Source organism: Labrus bergylta, chromosome 13 (assembly GCF_963930695.1).
Source record: "Labrus bergylta chromosome 13, fLabBer1.1, whole genome shotgun sequence".
Taxonomy (NCBI): domain Eukaryota; kingdom Metazoa; phylum Chordata; class Actinopteri; order Labriformes; family Labridae; genus Labrus; species Labrus bergylta.
This window is the reverse complement of record NC_089207.1, coordinates 8675630-8696831: the sequence shown is the minus strand read 5'-3', so window position 1 is coordinate 8696831 and position 21202 is coordinate 8675630. Positions and strand designations below refer to the sequence as shown.

At 39.5% G+C, this 21202-nt stretch overlaps 1 protein-coding gene across 3 annotated transcripts in view; it reads left to right on the top strand.

Moving 5' to 3' along the window:
- The first annotated feature begins 4512 nt into the window (after window positions 1-4512).
- Window positions 4513-21202, top strand: part of si:dkey-91i10.2 (uncharacterized protein LOC555224 homolog) — a 64067-nt gene continuing 47377 nt past the window's right edge. The window contains exons 1-2 of one of the 3 annotated variants that reach the window (XM_065962068.1): window positions 4513-4950; window positions 14795-14871. The gene's annotated coding sequence lies outside the window, so the exon portion shown is untranslated. The remainder of the gene's footprint in view (window positions 4951-14794; window positions 14872-21202) is intronic. The other 2 variants (XM_065962071.1, XM_065962070.1) reach the window with 2 other exon arrangements.

The window sequence follows — 21202 nt, the reverse complement described above, 5'->3', positions numbered from 1 at the left end:
TTGTTGTTGTGTTTTCTTTGTTGTTGTGTTTTGTAATTTGTTGTTGTGTTTTCTTCTTTGTTGATGTGTTTTGTAATTTGTTGTTGTGTTTTCTTTCTTGTTGTGTTTTGTAATTTGTTGTTGTGTTTTCTTCTTTGTTGATGTGTTTTGTAATTTGTTGTTGTGTTTTCTTCTTTGTTGAAGTGTTTTGTTGTTGTGTTTTCTTCTTTGTTGATGTGTTTTGTAATTTGTTGTTGTGTTTTCTTCTTTGTTGATGTGTTTTGTAATTTGTTGTTGTGTTTTCTTCTTTGTTGTTGTGTTTTGTAATTTGTTGTTGTGTTTTCTTTGTTGTTGTGTTTTGTAATTTGTTGTTGTGTTTTCTTCTTTGTTGATGTGTTTTGTAATTTGTTGTTGTGTTTTCTTCTTTGTTGTTGTGTTTTGTAATTTGTTGTTGTGTTTTCTTTGTTGTTGTGTTTTGTAATTTGTTGTTGTGTTTTCTTCTTTGTTGATGTGTTTTGTAATTTGTTGTTGTGTTTTCTTTCTTGTTGTGTTTTGTAATTTGTTGTTGTGTTTTCTTCTTTGTTGATGTGTTTTGTAATTTGTTGTTGTGTTTTCTTCTTTGTTGTTGTGTTTTGTAATTTGTTGTTGTGTTTTCTTTGTTGATGTGTTTTGTAATTTGTTGTTGTGTTTTCTTCTTTGTTGATGTGTTTTGTAATTTGTTGTTGTGTTTTCTTCTTTGTTGTTGTGTTTTGTAATTTGTTGTTGTGTTTTCTTTGTTGTTGTGTTTTGTAATTTGTTGTTGTGTTTTCTTCTTTGTTGATGTGTTTTGTAATTTGTTGTTGTGTTTTCTTTCTTGTTGTGTTTTGTAATTTGTTGTTGTGTTTTCTTCTTTGTTGATGTGTTTTGTAATTTGTTGTTGTGTTTTCTTCTTTGTTGAAGTGTTTTGTTGTTGTGTTTTCTTCTTTGTTGATGTGTTTTGTAATTTGTTGTTGTGTTTTCTTCTTTGTTGATGTGTTTTGTAATTTGTTGTTGTGTTTTTTTATTTGCTGTTGTGTTTTGCACTTCAAGGCCACCGTACATACTGATCCATAAATCAAAAACAAAAAACTTTCAGGAGGCAAATCAAAACAGGGCATCTTCAGGGCAAATGTATGACATGTATGACCTGTAGTAAACTAGTTGTGTGGGTCAGTGTACATAAACAGTTGATATGTTTTGATCTGATATTAATCTAAACTTTAGATGAATGGGGTCGAATAACATCATTATGTTAGACTGACCCATTTAAATTTTAAAAAACTTGCTAAATTACTATCTAATATTATTTAAGATTTACATGTTTGAAATGTACAGTTGCTCACTAATCCATACAGATCCATGAAACAAAAATCTTTCAGGAGGCAAAGCTCTTGATTTGCAAAAGGTATGAAAACAATTGTTGTCTTCAAGCAAACAATGTAAGAAGGTTAGGTCTATATCTGAAAAATAATCTTGCTCTTCAGGACATCAATGAAGTAAAGTGCAACGTTTAATTTCTTTGTCAGACACTAACACAAATTGGAGTGAAAAAAAAAACAGCTATAGGTTTTTGTTTTTGATCACATTTTCTTAGAATAAAAACAAGGAAAACCATGAAAACAACTTTAAATAATTCCACTTATAGCTTGCTTTGCTTGTGATCATTTTTTTTTTCAATGCATGCTGTATAAAAATAGAATATAATTATTTGCTGGTGCATGTGTCCTATTACTGTTACTCTGTATGCATGCTATAGTTGAAATTATATATTCATTTTCATTCATACAGTCTTATTTCATCCTTTCCCCGTATTAAACATCAGAATAGAATAGAATAGAATCGAATTACTTTATTGATCCCAAACTGGGAAATTGTGGCATTATAGCAGCAGGTTGTCCAAATACACAGTATGAGCAAAAAACACAATGTTAGCAAATCTAAACACAATAAAAGGGCAGGGCAGTTTCACAGAAAGAAATGATCCTGGGATAAACCTGTTGTTTTCCCTGTATTTTCTGTTAGATCAATATGCTACTGAAAACCTTATAGCCTGTGTTTAGTTTTGTTTTCATGTCTTCACATAAATAATGAATGTATTGAATGAAAATGAATGTAAAACAACGGGTTAGCCAACAGTATCTTTTTTTTTAAATTCTCCCTGCTCCTGTTTGCTCGACAGTGTTTCAGTATTAAGAGAAAATATTTCACGTTGTGTGTTATTGTGTTGGAACCATACACTGAAATGAGCAAATCAAATCAAATATGAAATATGAGCTATGAAGCCTACATTTAAGCGTTTAAATGGATATCAGTGACAGGACATTTTGGAATCTCAACCAATGGCTGTCTACTACCTTATAACCTAGTGAGCAGCATCCCTGAGCTGAGCTGTAAACCGAATTACTGAATTACCAGCTCACTCACAGTGTGGAGGTCCTGATGGTCTGTCAGTGAGAGACTTAATGAACTGTTGCGGTAACACTTAGTGACTGCAGTTTGAAGCTCCACAAGCTGCAGGGTCTCTGAGCACCAGTGAAAATAATCTCTTTTCCTTTCTTTAAACTGTTAATGATTCCTAAGCCTTAAATTCCTGCCCTGTCTGCACTTTACTGAGGCCATATGCTCCGCTGCCTTCAAACATTAAAGGATCAACATGGGAGACAAGGGGAATGTCGAGATTACACAAGTGAATTAAAGCTAATTGTCACAACATGGTTTCTTCCTGTCCACTTACACCACATGAGGAGATGGTGTGTGTGTGCATGTGGATGTGTTCAGTTGAAATAGGTATAAACAACAAAGAGGAAGGAGATGAGGAAGGAGGAACATGCAGTGGGGCTCTCAGTCAGCTCTTTAACCTCTGGCTAATAGGGTAAGAATCCCAGACTGAAGTTCATCAAGTGCAAGAAAAAAAAGTATAAAGTTGTTAGAATAATGTCAGAAGAAAACAACAAGAATCAATGAAACGTGATTTAGTTATATGTCAGGCATTATTCATGATTTGGGGCTCTTTTTAACATGCTTTAGTAATTAGAATTATATTGAATAAACATCAGTGCCATGTTAAAAAAGATAGATTGCTGACATCCTGTGTCACTGTATCCACATCCCCTGTGAAAAGACACCAGCAGGGGTCTGTTTCCATGGATGGGAGTAAACAGTGGCTGTCCTCTGGTGATATCAGTTACCGTGGTTGCCCTCGGACCATGGGAGGTAAGGTTTTTTTTTTTTTTTTCTGTTTCCAGGCAACTATCCACAAGTTCACAATAGTGTGGTCGAGCAACAAAAGAGAGTCCCCAGGTTAAAGGCTGGAAGCATAGTTATAAAAGAGACGATAGCCTCGGTCTGCAGAGAGAAAGTCCACTACGCACAGAACAAATGTCTTTACTCAGCAAAAAACACAAAGCTACTACACAATCAATCTCATCTTGTTAAGTGTTGAATATCACAATCACATTAAACTCAAGGGCCTATAATGTCACACAAAGAATGATTGGAGTTTTTATTTGAAGCGTGTTCAGGTTTAAAGTTCTCCTGCTACCATAAACATGTGAGTTAACTGAGCTTCTAATATTTGCTCAGGGATTTGACCAACTAAGTTATACAATGCAAATGTAGCCTCTTTTTTTTTTTTTAAATGAATGCTTCCTTTCAATAATAAAACATGCATTTGAACACACAACCTTTCTGTCACAATGACAGACATTACAACCAGTTTTGCATATTTTTTCAGATGGAATCTGTTAACGTCTCCTGTTGTAAAAGTGAAAGGGATAACACTAAATGCAATTCTTTGGGCTGGTAAAGCTGCAACTCCCCATTAAAATGTAGAAAAACTCTATTTACTTTTTTACAATATACTGGGATTTCGATATTTTGGCCATTAAGAGTAGCCTATGAGGAAGAAGAGGAGCCAGTAGCTGCCAGACACATCAGGGTCAGACTTGTCTCATATACTGACAGACAGACAGCACCACCATGATCTTGAGGGGGCTGAGGAGGGGGACATATGGGCAGAGTGTGACCACAGCCAGCTTGTTTCATCTGAGCCAATCAGGAGCAGAGTGAGAGCGATTGTCCTATGGCTAGTGCTGCTTTCACTTGCTGCCAGGAATAGGAGAATTTGAGCGTGCCACGGGAAAACGCAACAGATACTTTGAAAATAGACAAACAGTGTTATTAGATCGATGTTGAAATGGTATGTTTATGCCTACTGCACGTGAATAATACATCAATAATACAACAATAACACATTATGCCTAATACATCTCACATAACAACAGATTGAAAAGGTGAATCATGTGTTTGCATTCATCGTACAAATAGGCTACTGAAACACTTTCAAAAATGTTACTATGTATTTTATTTATTCAAAAGAAACATAAAAGTGTTGCTTTTTAAACCATTACAGACATGAAAAAAAAGCAGATCTTAGCCTTTTGATTTTTTAAAAAGACTTGACAGTAATGTATTTTCTGAACATTCATTTTATATATGAATAACACTACAACCACATTATTATCAGGCTACTTTAAAATACTTGTCATGAATGAAAACCGATTCTAGTGGTTTATCCACTTTCCTCTACCTTGAGTGTTCATTTTACGAGCTGCTCGTGAAGGCACCACAGTTCCCAAGGAGAACCCCAGCAAAGAAAGAGGTCGTGTATCCGGGATCCTCCGGTTTAACCCCCTCAGACCAGCACGAGGGGAGGACGAAGAGTTTATTAGCCTGATGAACGACCAGTGTGAGATTTGATATCAGTGCATCAATCCTCCGGGTCTGGCGGTCTTCACGGATCCCTGGTCTGCAACTCACATCAGATCCTTCAATCTGCGGAGACGCGAGTCTTCAAACCTGCGTTCTGGATCTGAACCTGAATCCACCCCAGGATCAGGACTTCTTCTCTCTGATGGGCTGGAGGAGGTGAAAGCGCTCACAAAGCAACTCTGAGTAAGTCGTCCGCACAAGATCGAAAGACAAAATGAAACAAATTAAAAATGTGCAATACATTGAGAAGACAGAAAACGATACCTAGTGTCTTTTTCATTGCATCACCAGTCAGTGTTGCACCTGAAGTAGCCTCCTCCTGAAAATATATGTGAGTGTGTGGTTTTCAATTTTGATTTTAAACTAACATTCTTCTGTTTATTATTTGCCCTAATGACCCACACAGTCTTCATCCATAGACTTCTACACCTACAGCAGCCAACAGATTTCACTTCACCTGCATCAGTGTTCTACTTATGATGTTGATTTCCTCAAAACTAGGAATTTAAGCTGCAAATACTGTATAGCCTATTTGTTAATCATTTCTTACAAATCCAATCATTTTCATTTTGGTTATATTTTCTTAGAAGAAAAATCTGCTCTTTTCAATTTAAAGGTAGCCTATTATGTGGAAATTTTAGAAAATTGACTGACACTGGTGGCCTGAAAGTGAAATGCATTTAGCATCCTGCTCCTCATGCTTGCGCTCTGTTGGTGGGAATAAGCATCCTGGGCGTCGGAAAGAACAGAGGTGTGATGTACACCGAACCCAATGTGGTCAACTGGCCAAAAGTCGATAATCTGTTATTGCTTTTTGCCGGAATGTAATCTACCTTAGCAGTGGTGGTTCTAGACCACTTTTACTGAGGGGGCCAAACTGGGGCCAGTTGTTTTGTCAGAGGGGAACATTAAAACCAGGTGAAAAATAGACAAAGATGATCGCTTTAAAAAAAATATATATATATATATGATATGCCAAAACATAGCGCAAATCATTAAATACCATGTTTTATATTTGTTTCAGTAACAGTATTTAATGATAGATTTTGAGTCCGGTTGTTGAGTTACTGTGTATGTGCTCTTCCTTTTGGAGGGGTGGCCACAGGGAGGACCAAGCTCGGTGTTACAGGGACACTGGTCCCTGTTGGCCCCTGCCTAGAACCGCCCAAGTACGTTAGCTAGCTAATGTTAGCTTTAGGAGACCAAAGAAGGTTCCTGCATAAATGTAATGCACTGCTGATATTGACGCTATTTTACCGTTGTTGGTTACATGTCGGTTTGGCCGAAAGTTCTTCTATAGATAAACTCATTGTTGTAGTTGCCAGTCATTGGTCAACGCAAGTGTTTGCACACTGTGGTAGATATTAAAATAGGAACGGCATTTGAGAACTTGCATAAAGATCATATTATTACGATGGCAAATGAAGTGCTAACGGTTTTAAAGCAACTTAAATGCTGTGTACAATTCTCTCACATAATGGGAATACAAAGTGACCAATAGTTAGATGTATCGCAAAGTAAGGAGGTCTAATGGCTTAGTTTGTAAGCTAAACAATACATAACCTTTTATATGAATAATAATTCTATATTGATGATCTCACAGTGGTTATGGAAGATGACATCATGATCACTTTAATATCCAACCTCGGTTTTAAAGCGTTGAGCATTCAATCTCAGCCAATTTCAAATTTTTGTAATTTTGATTTACCAATATTGATCTTAATGAATTCCTTTTCAATTACACTTTGACCGTACCATCTTGATGCATTGTTTTCTGATAAACATTGTTTCTCAAGGTTAAAGCTCTGACCCTCCAGATGCCCACTAAACACCGTCATTACCTGAATCAAATTGAGGGGAAACAGCTACCAGGCTGAACCGACCTTACCTTTGGGAATTATCCGGACAGACTGGACACTGCCCTTTAGGACTATAACTTTGGTGTCTGTCTTATTTTTCATGGATCAATACCAGTTGATCAGATTTCTGTCAGTAGATATGATGTTATATCCAAGATGGGAGAATTTAAAACCATGAGGCAATAGAATAATGACCACATTCATCTTTATTTTCTGTTCTCTCCATGTGATGCCATTTAGTTAATGAAATGCTCGGCAGTGAAGTTATTCTTCGTTTCCCTGTGGGGGTCCCTGGAGTCTTATGCATGCTTCTCTGAGTCGTTCAGAGCAACATTTTGGGGTTGACTGGGCTTCAGCAGGCAGGTGCATCCAAGCCATGACTGGAAATGCCTCCGGGGCTGATGGGAATTCTGGCTCGTTTCCAGACGACAATCAGTTAATGTTAATGAATACGGTAAAATTGTCTTATTTGCACTAGCAGCAGTTTCTTTGTTTTCCAGGAATGGAGAATATGTATAATGAACCTCAGGCTTGCTTTACATAAATAGTTGATGGAAACCGACTTAGTTGGAGTCTTTTTTTTTTCAAGAGGGTCACATGACTGGAAAACCATTTAAATTGTCATGGGTGCTTTCACTAAGCCCCCCCCACAAGACATGTATTAGTGCTCCTTAAAACCTGTAACTGCTTATCTCGCATAATGTTCGGCGTGCATGGTTTGAGGCGGAAATGATTGGCTCATTAAGTGGAATAAGAATCTTGACTTATGGATTCGATTTACCAGCGAACACTAATTATGACAGTGTTTTTCCATTTCTTTCTCAATCATGTGCAAAGGAACATCGCCAAGGCATCTTAACGTGTATCCGTTTATTTAAATGAGCGTGTAAATATGATGGATTCATGACAAGCCATTTCATACTTTTCTAGGTTTTATCAGCTGTTTATGAACTAATTTTCCTGATTGTAAGTTTGTGTTTTAAAACTAGTGGGGCTAATAAGAGCCCGTTGTTGGACACTTTATGAATGTCATATATGTGGGAAAAATATCAGTGTTTAGTCTCAGAGATAGATGTTAATATTTCTGTCGTATTCAATCTATTATCTTGCGTTAAATCATCCTAGACAACAACAAGAAGTGGAGCACACCACCGTAGTAATCCTCCATTTGGTTGCTTTTCTGAAAGTAGAGTTGCACCATCCACTTTTTCTCAGATCTGATACTGATATTTTTTAAATTATAATTAATAGTGTTCTTGTTGTTGTTGGTGGTATTATGTGTGTAAGGCTACACAAAGCTGAAGTAAACCTGGCATTGCATTTCTTATTGAAAGAGCAAAAAAAAAAGAAGACAGAATAAAAATTCAAATGACTCCAAAGAAATGTATTTGCAATGAACGTTGTGCTGGTTGCACATACAAACAGCTAACCGCAACAACTGCAAGGTTTTCAAATGAAATATTTTGATCTTAAGTGTAAGAATTGTACTTATACAGAAGGAGCTGTTCCATCTCCTCTGAACGTCTTGATGTGTAGATGATTCATGGCCACTTACAGTTCCGGTCTGAATATCTTCAAAGCCAGACGGTACAAGTGCCCAACGATCCTTATTGATTGGCAACGTGGATGGGCACCTTCAGTCTGGTATCTGATACATTAATTACTCCCAGAGGTGACCTTATTTGGATTACAGGGTCCGGCTGGAGAAGAGTCAAGGCTTTACACGCTCTAAGTTAACGGCTAATGCTAGTACTGGCTTGGTAAGCAAGGTTCATAATTTCAAGGAAACTGCGATCATGAGTTGGAAACTAGGGTTGTCATGATACCAGATTGTTCAACTTCAGTACCCAATTCATCCGTTTCCATTCCATTGCAACAGAAATAGGAAGTCCTATGCTCATAATATTGGGTCATTTATTGTTCTTATTAATGAAAAAATGTAAGTAACTTCCAGCACTATGTCTGTATTGCACAAATTGGCAAAGTTTTGGTACTGTAATTTTGCCGAGGTATATGTGCAATTTAGACTCATTATCAAGTTGAACCCAGAGTTGAATTTGAACAGACCACTGCTGCTTTCTCTCTAACCCGCAATTCACACATACCCCGTGCGCGCCGCGGTCCGTCAGCGCCGCGGTTTTGCTCCGTCGGACGGCTCGCGCCCATTCACACTGGAGCCGTTTCTGGGACGTCAGCGCACCCATGACACATCACAGGAGAACTACAAGATCCCGCGGGAACAAAGAGAAAAACATGCAAACAACATGTTGCTTTGTCTTTCTGAGGATGCATTGTTGTTAATTCGGTGCCTGTTTTGACGTCATGTTGATAAAGTGATGAAAAATACAATCGAGAATCCGTATATTGTGTTTTATTTTGAAATTGACCGGATGCTCTGTGCGTTTCCTTGTCTGACTTCCTGTCCGGGTTGTCATATTCTGTCCAGCTTGACGAGTTCCTGCAGCGCACTCCGGCGAAAATAGACTCGCTGCGTATTTGAAACGGAGCAGAGCGTAGTGCCGTCGGTGACACGCTCCGGAGACGGACGGCAGCGCGCCCCGTGTGAACACAATGATTGACTAGAGTGGCAGCCAAGCACAACCGAGTGCTGACGGACCACGATGCGCACAGACTATGTGTGAATTGGGCTTTCCTCTCGCAGCAGCTTTGAATTTGAAATATTGGAAGATTTTTAGCTTTTTAAAGCTTTGTTACTTTTTAATACTGTTAAAAAATAAATAAAATAAAGAAGACCTTTTTAACATGGTATCAAAAAGTATTAAAGTATTGAGCATTTATTTACAACCTTACAGGTAGGCCAGCCAAAAAACAACTACTAAATATTCCCATCAGAAAATGAACATCCCTAGAGTGTGATTTAGTCTATAACCAAATGCTTACCTAAGCAGTTTTTTAAAAATTCAATCAGTGAATATATTTGTTAATATTTAGTACATTTAAAATATGTCCACACACTCATTGTCTATTTCTTTTACTTTGTAACTGAACGTGACACACATTCAAACTCTATTGGAGACCCCTGACTGTAGGATTTTATAGATTTTCCTCCACAGAGTGTAGAGCCTCGTTGCTCCTTATCTGAGCTCTACATGGATTTAATCAGAGAGGTGATGTGATAAAAGGTCAAGCAGTGGACCTGCAGACTCCTACAACTTCCTGCAGGCTACACACACACACGAACAAACACACACACACACACACACACACACACACACACACACACACACACAACTAAGAGTCAATAACTGTAGATTTAATAAGACAGGTCGATCTGTCAGGCTAAGCCAAAAGAAAGCAGGTATACAGTGAGTGCCCCGGGGTCCTGTAATGCTAATGTGTGTACGCTTGCAGCAGGCATCCTAATGTACTGGTTCTGTTTTGGAGCGCGCTCAGCTTGGCCGGACACAGTATAATTACCTTCCATTAACTTATTGGCTGAGATCAGGTGTTTTTTTAGTTCATTGACTTCCATTTACTTAAGTAATTGTCATTACTGTGGTCATTAAAGGATTAGGGGGTTGGGTTATGAGCGGTTTTTTGCACAGTATACAAAAAATTGCAGCACTTTACTAGACTAAAGTGTGGCCTTAGATATGATTACTTTTGTACTGACTCCTGTGGATGTTTGTAGTAACACTTACACTAATCATATCAAGGCTTTGGCCAATATCCTTGTCCATCAGACAAATACAAAAACACACAAATAATACTAAAGTCTGATGCAAGTCTTTGCTGTTGTTTATAAGTAATAATTACTTTATAAGTAATGGTGAAAGCAAGCAGTATGATACCGTGTGATGTCATAACCTGGCTCATGAAAGTTTTTCTGGATTGTTCAAACTGAGTGAAACCATCTTGTGGTTGTTTTGTTTTGATACAGTCTAAGTAGTCAGTCGGGAGTTTGAGGATAGTGGATTTGTTGGGCCATGGGGTTTATTGGTCACTTGTCCAGGGAGCCAACAGTCTCATAGCCGATGTAAACCGATTTGGCTCCAGCTCTGATGACCTTTCAATGCATAGGCTGGTACAGAAAACGAATGCAGGACTTTAACCATACCACACAGCCCTGTCACGTACAGTACCATCAGCTGCAGGAGATTTTATTGGTGTAAAGTTATAATTTCTAAGACTTTCAGTTGACTAAATGCCTGTGAAGTAACAAGTTGCGTCAAAAAAGCCAGCACGGGTTAGTTTTGTCCTTCAAGGAATTAAACATTGGCCACAAACAAAGCAAAGATGATAACCACAGATGATGAAAAACAAGAGAAAAGAAACAACATTGATGTTCCGATTAAGACAAAGGTTAAAAGAAAACTGACAGAAAGGGCGCTGTTTCGCTCTTTGTTGTGAGGTGCTTTGATTTACTTTATTAACCATGTGTGCAGACGAGGAGTATACAAATTAGGGAATGATCTTTGAGATCTACATCTTGTCTTGAATGAGCTTTGACTCTGACTAATGTGTGTAAAAAAAACAGGCTTAAGCATGTTTTAAATAGACATGAACATTTCTTAAATAGCAGAAAGAAGGATAAATACAAAAAGCCTTTACTTTGTCAGTCAAAAGGCACTCAGCCTTGATGAGAGGAACTTCACCTTGATTCAAGATGGCAGTGATTTCTCCTGAGTGAAAAAATGAGGAAAATTTCACAAATCTGGCCTTGATACTGCACTTAAAAAAAAACTTTTTTGTTGCAGATTCATATTTCTGAATCCGGGTTAAAAACTAAAAAGTAAGCTCCACAATAATGGTGATGATGGGAGTGTGTTCAAGGCAGTGCAGTGAGCATCAAACCCCAAACCCATCGTCCCTGTAGATCCTCCATTGTTCTTGCATCCCGCGTGCAGGATGAACTTTAACTCATCCCCTTGTGTCCTGTGACAACATCAGTCACAGCTGCATGCACGGAAACATGAAGGCAGCATGACTGACGGTGTGTGTCTTATATATGTGTGTGTGTTTGTGTGCACCCGTCCAACAATGAACACAATCAACAAAGGGCATCGTGGGTGGATGACAGTCAGGAGTCCCTATCCCAATTATGGACGAGCACTAATTACCAGAGGAGTAATTAACAATCAGGCAGCTGAGGCAACAATAATGTGCCTCTGGGAGAGCATCAGAAAGCTGCTGCTGGAGGTGAAACAGTTAATTATGCCCTCTTTGCACTGCATGTACACACAGCACATAAACAGGGCTGCATACACATGGAGTTGATATTGTTTGGATATTCAGAGGGATAGTGATCTATCCTATGTTCTCGTGTCTTTTCGGAAGGATGACTGAAGGCTGGAGTGGAAAAGAAAACAGTTTTTTTTCAGAGGCAGGCTGGAGAGCAGGAAGGTCACTTGATAAAATGCTAATACAAGCGCTTAGCATCAATGCTCTGTCAGTCTGACAAGGCTGCCTAGGCTGAGAGATCCCTTCAAAAAAACACACAAACTCTCCCTCTTTCTCCTTCTCTCTCTCTCTCTCCTCTCTCGCTCTCTCTTATCTTACATGAACACAAACATAGCGCACCTCTAAAAAACATCTACTGATGTGAAGGACATGGATAGTTTATCAGACTTCTTCTCCACAAACAAATACAGACTCTAAACCATCAATCTCTCAGCCTTGGAGTTGACATGCTCTGCAGGATCGCTCGATATGCAGACAGAGTCACCAAACCAGAGATGTGTTAAGTTGGGCAGTTTGTGCGCATGAGCATATTTTGTGTGCAATGTATCTCAGCATCATCCCGACAGTACAGTTGGCTCCAGGAAGAGTCCAAAAACCCCAGATGAAACATTCTTACATTTTGACTAGACTAGACTTCTGTGTTGAAGTCTATTCGTTTTCTTTTTTTAAATTTCTTAACAAGGTGACTGAAATAAGGTCTGTGATTAACACAAGATTAATATTACTTCATGGTAATCTTTTGCACTCGGCCTGTGGCTCAGCGGTAGAGTCGGTCATCTCTCAACCGGAATGTTGGGGGTTTGATTCCTAGCATTTCCATGTGTGAAAAACTAACTTTAAATTGCAATGACTTCCAATCTGATTTCACATATGAAAGCATGAATTTTGCATGCTTTTTCTAACGACATGAATATAGAAAAAAACACTACAGTAAATGTATGTGGATATTGACAACACAGGCCATAAAATGCTGTTTGGTATTCTGTGTTCTTTGCAGCCTTTTATCGACCAGAGTCCAGTATTTTTTAACAGTTTACATGAAAAGCATATCAGTTTCTAGTATATTTACATCATTCATTTGTTGTGTGTGTGTGTGTGTGTGTGTGTGTGTGTGTGTGTGTGTGTTCTCAGAGGTATAAACCTTTCTCTTGGAGCCTTCATCCTATAATATTATTATCAGGAGAAATAATAAGAAAAATAAAGGATCAAATATCAACAGATGCCGATGATTGCTACAACCCTTATTACACTAGTATGATCTGGAAGCGGGGCTTTACTGTTGTCCATGTTGAGTGACTGTAAGGAAGGTTTCTAGTAAGTCAGATAAAAGATGGAGGTGAGCACTTTGAAGTTACCTCAGCCGGCAGCAGCTTCCCGTCCGTGCATTCATTTTCTAAAAAGCGGAACCTGGCTGATAGCCTCTGGCACGGTAAAAGCTCCCTCAACGTGTGACCTCTCCACCCATCATCTGGTGTAGCCGTGAGTAAAGCTGCAGACTGGACTCCAGCTGTGCTCACTCTCCACCCCGCATCCAACCGTTTCCCTCCCCTTCACTAACAACCTCACACTCTCCTTTTCTGCACCTCTTTCCCCTCTTCTCCACGCTACATGCTCGAAGGTTGCGGTCTGTACTCTCTATGGCCAGACTTCAATTATCTGGCTTCCATTCATTGCTTCTTTCTTTTATGTCCTCCTGAAAAGGAAAAAAAAAAAAACAACCGGCTGCACATGAGATAAAAAGAGCAGATTGTGCATTAACACCTGTGTTAGAATGTGAGTGGAGCAGATGCAGAAATTTCCACCCACAAATGTAGCGACATGGATACAAATTAAGTCTTTGTCTTGATCAAAGCAAACACCTGGTGGTGAGCCATGGAGAGGTCAAGCCATCGCTTTTACAGTCTCATAAAACTATTGTGTGCACATGAAAAGGTACATTTATATCGGCACTAGGTGGTTGCAGTAAAATGTTGAAAATTGCTGAAAAGGAAAAAATGTAATAACGACAAATTTGCAACTTGATTTGTGTTTTGGGTCATAAAGAACTGATCATCTGGGTATTTTAATACATTAATACATATATCACATTTTCACAAAGTAATGTATCAATATAGATACTATAGTGTCTTTCCATGCTGTAGAATTGATGAGATCTTGATGCCTCATCTTAATTTTCGCTTCACATTCACACCCCACCTGATCAAACCCTCGTCATCTCAAGCTTATTGGTCCTATTTTACTGCAGATACATAAACAGCAAAAGTCGCACAGTGCTGTATTGCCATTTTTAAACATTAGAAGGAATCATGTACTCTGTATAAAAAAATGGACGACATGACAGATCCTCAAAGGTGAAGCCAAAACATTTAGAGCTCCCCCTACTGACTGGCTGCAGTAAAGGCCATAAAGCCTGCCTCCTCCGTGTTGATAGAGGGTCTATTAAATCAAAATATACATTAAATTCATGTTTCTTTATTCTGTTATTATAGTCAGTTCTTGTCATGCTGATTTATGCCCGAGAGTTCATTCTTTCTTGGGAGCAAGTTTTAGTTATTTGATGCTATAAATAGGGGTACAGTATAACGGCACGATTGATAGCTCTGTTGACAAATCCGGCTCCTGTGGTGCTGTGTGCACCTGATTAACAAAATAGAGGAAACAAAACAAACACTTACATAAGAGTCATAAGGAATGGCGAGGCTCCATTTCCAAACCGACATAAGAATCTGTTCTTCTGTGGACTGTGGATGACCTGAGGAATCTTCAGAAGCCGCTTTATTGGTCCTTTAAATGTTTGTTTTTGTCAGTGGAAGGGGCGGGACTTCAATACTGCAGCTCCCCCAGCCATTCTCTACTGCGCAGACTCTGGTTCCAAATGTAATGCATGTCAGCGCTGGTCACAAGGGTAACTTAACTCCAACTTTTATTCAATTCAATTTTCATTTTTAAAATGTATTTTTACACAGGAGTCAAGATTGACTGACACAATCCTGCCATAGGACAGCGTCATCAGGATTCAGATCAGAACACTAATGCTGAAGAGGTAACCATCCGACTTAAATTCCCTTTACACACACGCAGACAAAAGTATAATAATTAATTTTATGACTTTTACAGCATGATCTCATTTTGTTGTTTGATTCCTAAATGTGTCATTACAGTAAAAATCCTCCCCCTAAAAAACTTTATGCCCCCCCCCCCACTCCGCGCCCCTTGAAATTCAGAGTAGGTTTTGCTCAGCCTTACTTCCAGTACAGTTCCTAATCATCTGCTCTGATCTGATCGTATCTCTATAAAACCACAGCACTGCATGTCAGCTGATGGACACACCAGATTCAGCCGGTAGCATTTAAAAAAAATCTCTTTTCGCAACAAGAATCACTCGACTCCTTCCCGGTAGCTGCAGCAGAAGTGATTACCCATTAGAGTGTGTTCCACGAAATAAATATAAGAGATAAAGTAAAAATAGCTTTCTGACTGAGTGGATTTTTGCCCAAGAGCATTTTTCTTACAAAACAAGAAACGAGCAGGCCCCACAGTGAGCTATTGTTCTCGTACATTTTCCCTCCACATAGTCGAGGCAGTGGCATTTTACCAGCAGAATATAATTCACTCAGAGGAGCTGGTGTTGTGTTTGTGTTTGTGTGTTTGTGTGTGTGTGTTTGTGTGATGAAGCCAGATGCAGAATGTTAATGAGACTGAAAGCCTCTGTGCTGTTCTACCTGACAGATTGAAGATGGCTGGCTCGTGTGTGCAGATGTGTGTGTGTGTGCAGATGTGTTGAAATGTCCATAACCTTCCTCTGGACTATCGGGTCACAGCACATATTTACCAGTAGGGGTGGGGTGGGGGGGATTATCCTGGAAGCGGCTGAATCAGCATGCGTGTGTTCAGTTAAGGGGTTGGTTAGTTGATCAGCAGCATCCCGACACCCGGAGCTGACTCTGTGTCCATCTGCTTTGCTTTTAGAGATTTGGTTGGTGAAATGTGGATTAAAGTGTGGTGTCTCTCCCCCATGAAGTGCTGGAAATAGACTTTCTTTTGATGCATTTAATCGAAAAAAACATTTAAGATCTTGATTGCTGATTTTCCAGAGTCTAACTGCAACTTTGGGAGCTTAAGGTACCAGTAAAAGTGCTCGACCAAACAATCTGGGAAGAGTATCGAGTACTAGATCCATGACTGTGAGGGTTTGAGCACTGTCACATGTTCGTCCAGAGGCAAGGAAATTCAACTGGTGAGGTCAAATGCAATAAAAATGAGAGTATGTGTCGTTGATCCCATTTGTCTCTGCAGCCAGTCAGAGAGAAACGGTTAGAATTTTGCCTCGGTAGGCGACGGTCATCTGCCTGCATTTGTGCATGTGTGCCATTACCTTGATGCAATGCTGTTTTGATATTACAGGCCTCTTTTATACTGGCGCCGGCTCCTTCTTAATGTCATTGGGTTCACTCTGTTGTGCCCTTTCATCCCGAGATAGCCCAAGGTCTCCTGAAATGGCTTTTCCGTCCGCAGTTATTCAAAGTGCAGCGACCTTGTTGGCTTCTCCCTCTTTCCTTGGACCTGTGCTTATGTCACTGCAGTTGCATAATGTTATCGCCCTCAGCACAAGAGTCTTGGATGCAGACATGGACCTCATGCTGAATAATTGCCTCATGCAGTTTACAGCGAAACGCCTGTTGCCTTCAATCTGACGAATACTGGGTCGTTCAGATTCAAAGAGCCTTGCCGTACTGTAAGCATATTCTCTATTATAATATGTGTCAGCCGCCTGCCTCTCCTATTGATGTGTAAATGTGTTGTTTCTGAAGTAGCTTTCTATATGAAGATTGCCGCGGTTGGAGTTTGGATGGTGATGTGCTTTCATTCCCACCTCCCACGCACAGCAGAGTCTTTAAGAAGAGGAAAAAAACACTGATCACTGTTTTTCGGATCATTCCTCGTTTGAAGAGGATCCAGTCTATGTTGCTTCTGCTTTCTTACAGCCACGTAGGTCCAAAACATTTAGCTCATTAGACCGTCTGCAGCTCTGTTTCACGGAGGCATCGGTGCATCAAAAACCCTGTGTTTTCTGTACCAACTGATGCGATTAATTTAGGCTGAATATTAAGAGAGTTGCCATTTTCGCAGATGGATGAAGCCCAGTCATGTTTCGTTCTGGCAGAGCTGTAGATTTACTGGCAATTTCCTGTTTAGCTAATACTTATTCAGATGCATGCTGGTACCTCTTGGCAGTCTGTTCTGTTCTGTGGCACTATCGCTCTATGAAATATAGCAGCTTAAAAAGAAAGTGCATCTTTTTTTTTAATGTCCCCCCTGTGGTGATATTTCAGCTGGGGAGACGGTTTAGCGTGTATTTGTGGTGGAAATGATGATGAAAGCCATACAAATCAGACACGCTAACCAGGTCTGTGGTATCATCAGGAGGAGAGCAATCAAGCCAGGCTGATGAGAGAGGCATGTAGATGGTTTACAAGAGATTCAGCTATTAGAGGGACAGTATAGAACATCGTGGAGTCGCTTAGATTGACAGGAAAATTGGATTTCAAGGCATCCCATCAGGAGGGCCGGGTTCATTCAGTGTTCTATGCAGCTGCAGGCGTGCTGATTATGATAGCAAGCTCTTCTCTGCACATAGGGGTTTCATTGAGCCAATACGGGGCTCAGGAGGGAGCACACATACTGTACGCTCGCCTCATTCACTAACACGTCTTAGAATTTAGGTCAGAGCGATTTTATTTACGTAATATCTGACATGTAAATGCCGCTGTGATTGAGTGGTCTCTCTTTCTTGGAAAATGAAGTAATAAGTGAGGTAAATGGGACATGATGGTTATGTGTAAGTGGCCTCATTTATTTTCCCTTTCCAATGCAGTTCACCTTTTCGAGGCTCTCCCTGGGCCAATTAAGAATTCACACATGTATTTCTATGATGCTGAGCAGAACATGTAGGTCTGCAAACAGGATTTATGGTGCGGCTGTGGCTCAGTTGGTGGAGTCGTCGTCTCTCAACTGGAAGGTCGAAGGTTCGATCCTCAGCTCCTGCAGCAACATGTCCGACGTGTCCTTGGGCAAGACACTTAACCTGATGCTTTGTTGGCAGCGTATGCATGTAATGAATGGGATTAGTTATTTCTGATGGTCAAACTACATAGGAACTTATTTATTTATTTATTTTCTTTAGCTATTTGGAATCAACTGGTTTAATTTTTTAACAGGAAATGAGAATAAACTTTGAAGTCAGCTGTCAGAATTTCTTTGAGGTTTGCTTTTCAAATGGACGGATTTGCACTTCTCTCACTTTAAAAAAAAAGTACTGTAAAAATGTATTATCCAAGGGTTTCAACTGTAAAGAAAATAAATAGATATGTTATCTTTGCAGCCGGGAAGTGTAGGAATGCTAGGTGAATAATTTTGGCTGATACTATTTAAGGTGATTTCAGCTGTATTGGTGTATTGACACTGACTTCTGAGGTGTTCTCATGTTTGCAACTTGTGATACTTATACACCAAAATGGAGAAAAGTATGCCCAAGCATTCAACAAAAGAGTCCTAATAAAATGTGTCCTGCAGAGCACGCTTTGAGTGCACTGTAGATAATATTATGACAAAGTAGAATTATACTCAAAGAATATCTCATCATACCACTTTGCTCCCGACATCTCAGCCTTTCTAAGCATCAGGTGTGCAGACAACAGGCTATGAGTTTCCTTTTTAATAACAACAAAGATGACGTCATCAGTTGTCTTTCAGTCTTAGCCGTAAAGAAGCCAGTAGTCATCTGTTTAGGTCTGTCAAACAAAATTCATATTACGCATCCATGGAGAAAATTCAAGGCCGGAATCATTTCATTACAAAAAAATATGTTAATAGCTAGGATAAATAACATTAGTTGCAATAGTAGTTAGCACATCTACAGTAGCATACTGTTCCCAGGGATGTCAGTTGTGCACACTCATCATGAATGAATGAAGCAGCAGAATTTTGCTGAGGAATGTGGGCCACCTCCCCTGTTGGCTCCTGTCTCTTCAGCACATTGGTTCAAGATATAACTGTTCACACAACTGTTGTTGTATCAGGAGCGAACACTCTTTTAAATGACAAAAAAATAATCACATGGTTGAATACGGCTGTAGTACAGGAAATCTTTGAACTCAACAGAATGTCGGAAAACATTTGGTGTCCATATTTCTATACAGTGAATTAACATTACACCACCAGGTAATGTATAAAAAAAACAAACAGTGTATAAAAAGAGGTCACTCAAGTTCACGATTCTATTGGTAGACAAAAGCCCATTTAATGAGACAAATATAGTTCACTGTGTCGAGCCTGTGGTCGCTTTTCTGAATGTGTGTCACTGTGCTCCTTTATGTATTGTGCTTTCCATCAACCTCCACCAGGCCACCCATCACTCTATTGATTGTTTGGCATCAAAAGCATACACTGTGCCCCACAATGCCCCTGTGGTTGCCAAGCAATCAAGGGCCAGTTAAACACACTGGCAGAGGAGGTTCCTTTACGACTTCCTATATTAACGCTTCTATATGTCAACACATCCATTTATCCGAGGGAGTCAACAGGAATGCATTGTTCTTCCTCAGGAGAGCTAACAGTTTTGGCCATTGTGCAGCAGTGAGGTCTGCATTATGTGAACGCACACACCCTCTTAGCCCTCGTGTGTGTGTGTGTGTGTGTAATAATATGGGCCAATGACATGACTGAAGCCTGTCTTGTCCTAACTTCCAGCTGTGTTTGTTAGCTAGTTATGCTTCATGCATGTGGGCTTCCAGGGTTACTTACTTGACACTAAAAGCTGGCTAACCCTGCTTCCCCTCCCCTGAGTCATGGAAGCTGTGCTAAATTTAGCAGCCCTAAAAAAGTAATGGTGTGGTAAGTTCTTATTGAGTTTGCACACTACAAATGTCTCTCTCTCTCTCTCTCTCTCTCTCTCTCTCTCTCTCTCTCTCTCTCTCTCTCTGTCCCTCTCTCTCTTACTGGTTGTTGTCCTGCTCCCTCTCCTCCCGTTCTCAGAAAAAGGCTTGTCTGTGACTCACCCACAGCAGAGCGAGGGCTAGATGAATTATTGAACCAATGGAGCCCTCATAAATAATCTAACCGTGCGTCGTTGAATGGAGCGGGGCAGCTCTGTGGATTCATCTCATCTCGACCCTCAGTGTCAGTACCACAAAGAACTGTTACTGTGAGGGTCTGATAACACCACAGAGCAAAATATGAACACCAGGGTCAGACAATATATACTTTTCAGTAAAGCCTTATTCTTAATGGATTATATAGGAACACATCTGAATTTAAACCAGAAAACAAAAAAGTGCATCATCTGCATAATGTAGAATACAGACAGTTGTACGTTGAGATAAGACAATATAAGAGATGAGATAAGATAAGGTAAATTCAAGTAAGAAGACAAATGCTGCTCCAACATTACAGTACAAAATAAGAGGAACACATGAGAGCATCAAAATATATGTGAAATTCAAAAAACACAAAACAGTGCATTATAAAGTATTAAGTGGATAAGGGGGGAATTCAAAGAAACCGTGCCTAAAATAGGATAAATACAAGTTTGATAAGGTAACAGAGTAAGCTAGGCTCAATAGTAATGGCATAATTGACAGTAGTACTTGCAGTTCAGACCAACAAATTACATCAGGGCATCCACCTATAAATAGACGACATATAGCGGATTTAATTACTGCTAACTCTAAAGTAATGGAAACTCTTTCCTGTTGTCAGAAGTATTACATTCTCAATGTTTTAAATAAATACACAGCCTGGTACTGAATGCAATTAAATCTTGTACCTGTCAGTTCTTTATGAATATCAAGGGTCAACAGGCATAGACAAAAATGCCTCTAGAAGCTACAACCAGTCAGAGTGCACAAAATGCATGATTTAGATGGAAGTTGCTTGGCTAAGGTAGCTTTATTTCCAAACTCCAACTCCTATGGTCTTTATTATAACACAAAACCATGCAGTTTGGCATAGCATGATTTTACAGCCAATACTTACCATTTGTCCTGAACATTAACTACACATAGACTGTATAAAATATGGACATAGTCTCATTGGTTTCTGAAGAGGTGTTCTGGATCTCAATGATCATGGTCGCCATATTGGAAATTCCATCTCTACTGAACTTTCCATCAATGAAGTCATAAGCAAAGAACTGGAGTTAAAGCAAACCTGAAGCCTGCTGGAAAACAGATACAATACAACCACCTGTCAGTCAATTATAGCTACACCGCTTATTATGCAAATGTATGTAAAGACTTAGCCTTCGTATAATCATATCAAATGAGTTGTAAAAAAATTAAACCTGCATGCAGTGTCTGCTTAAAGAATTACACGTT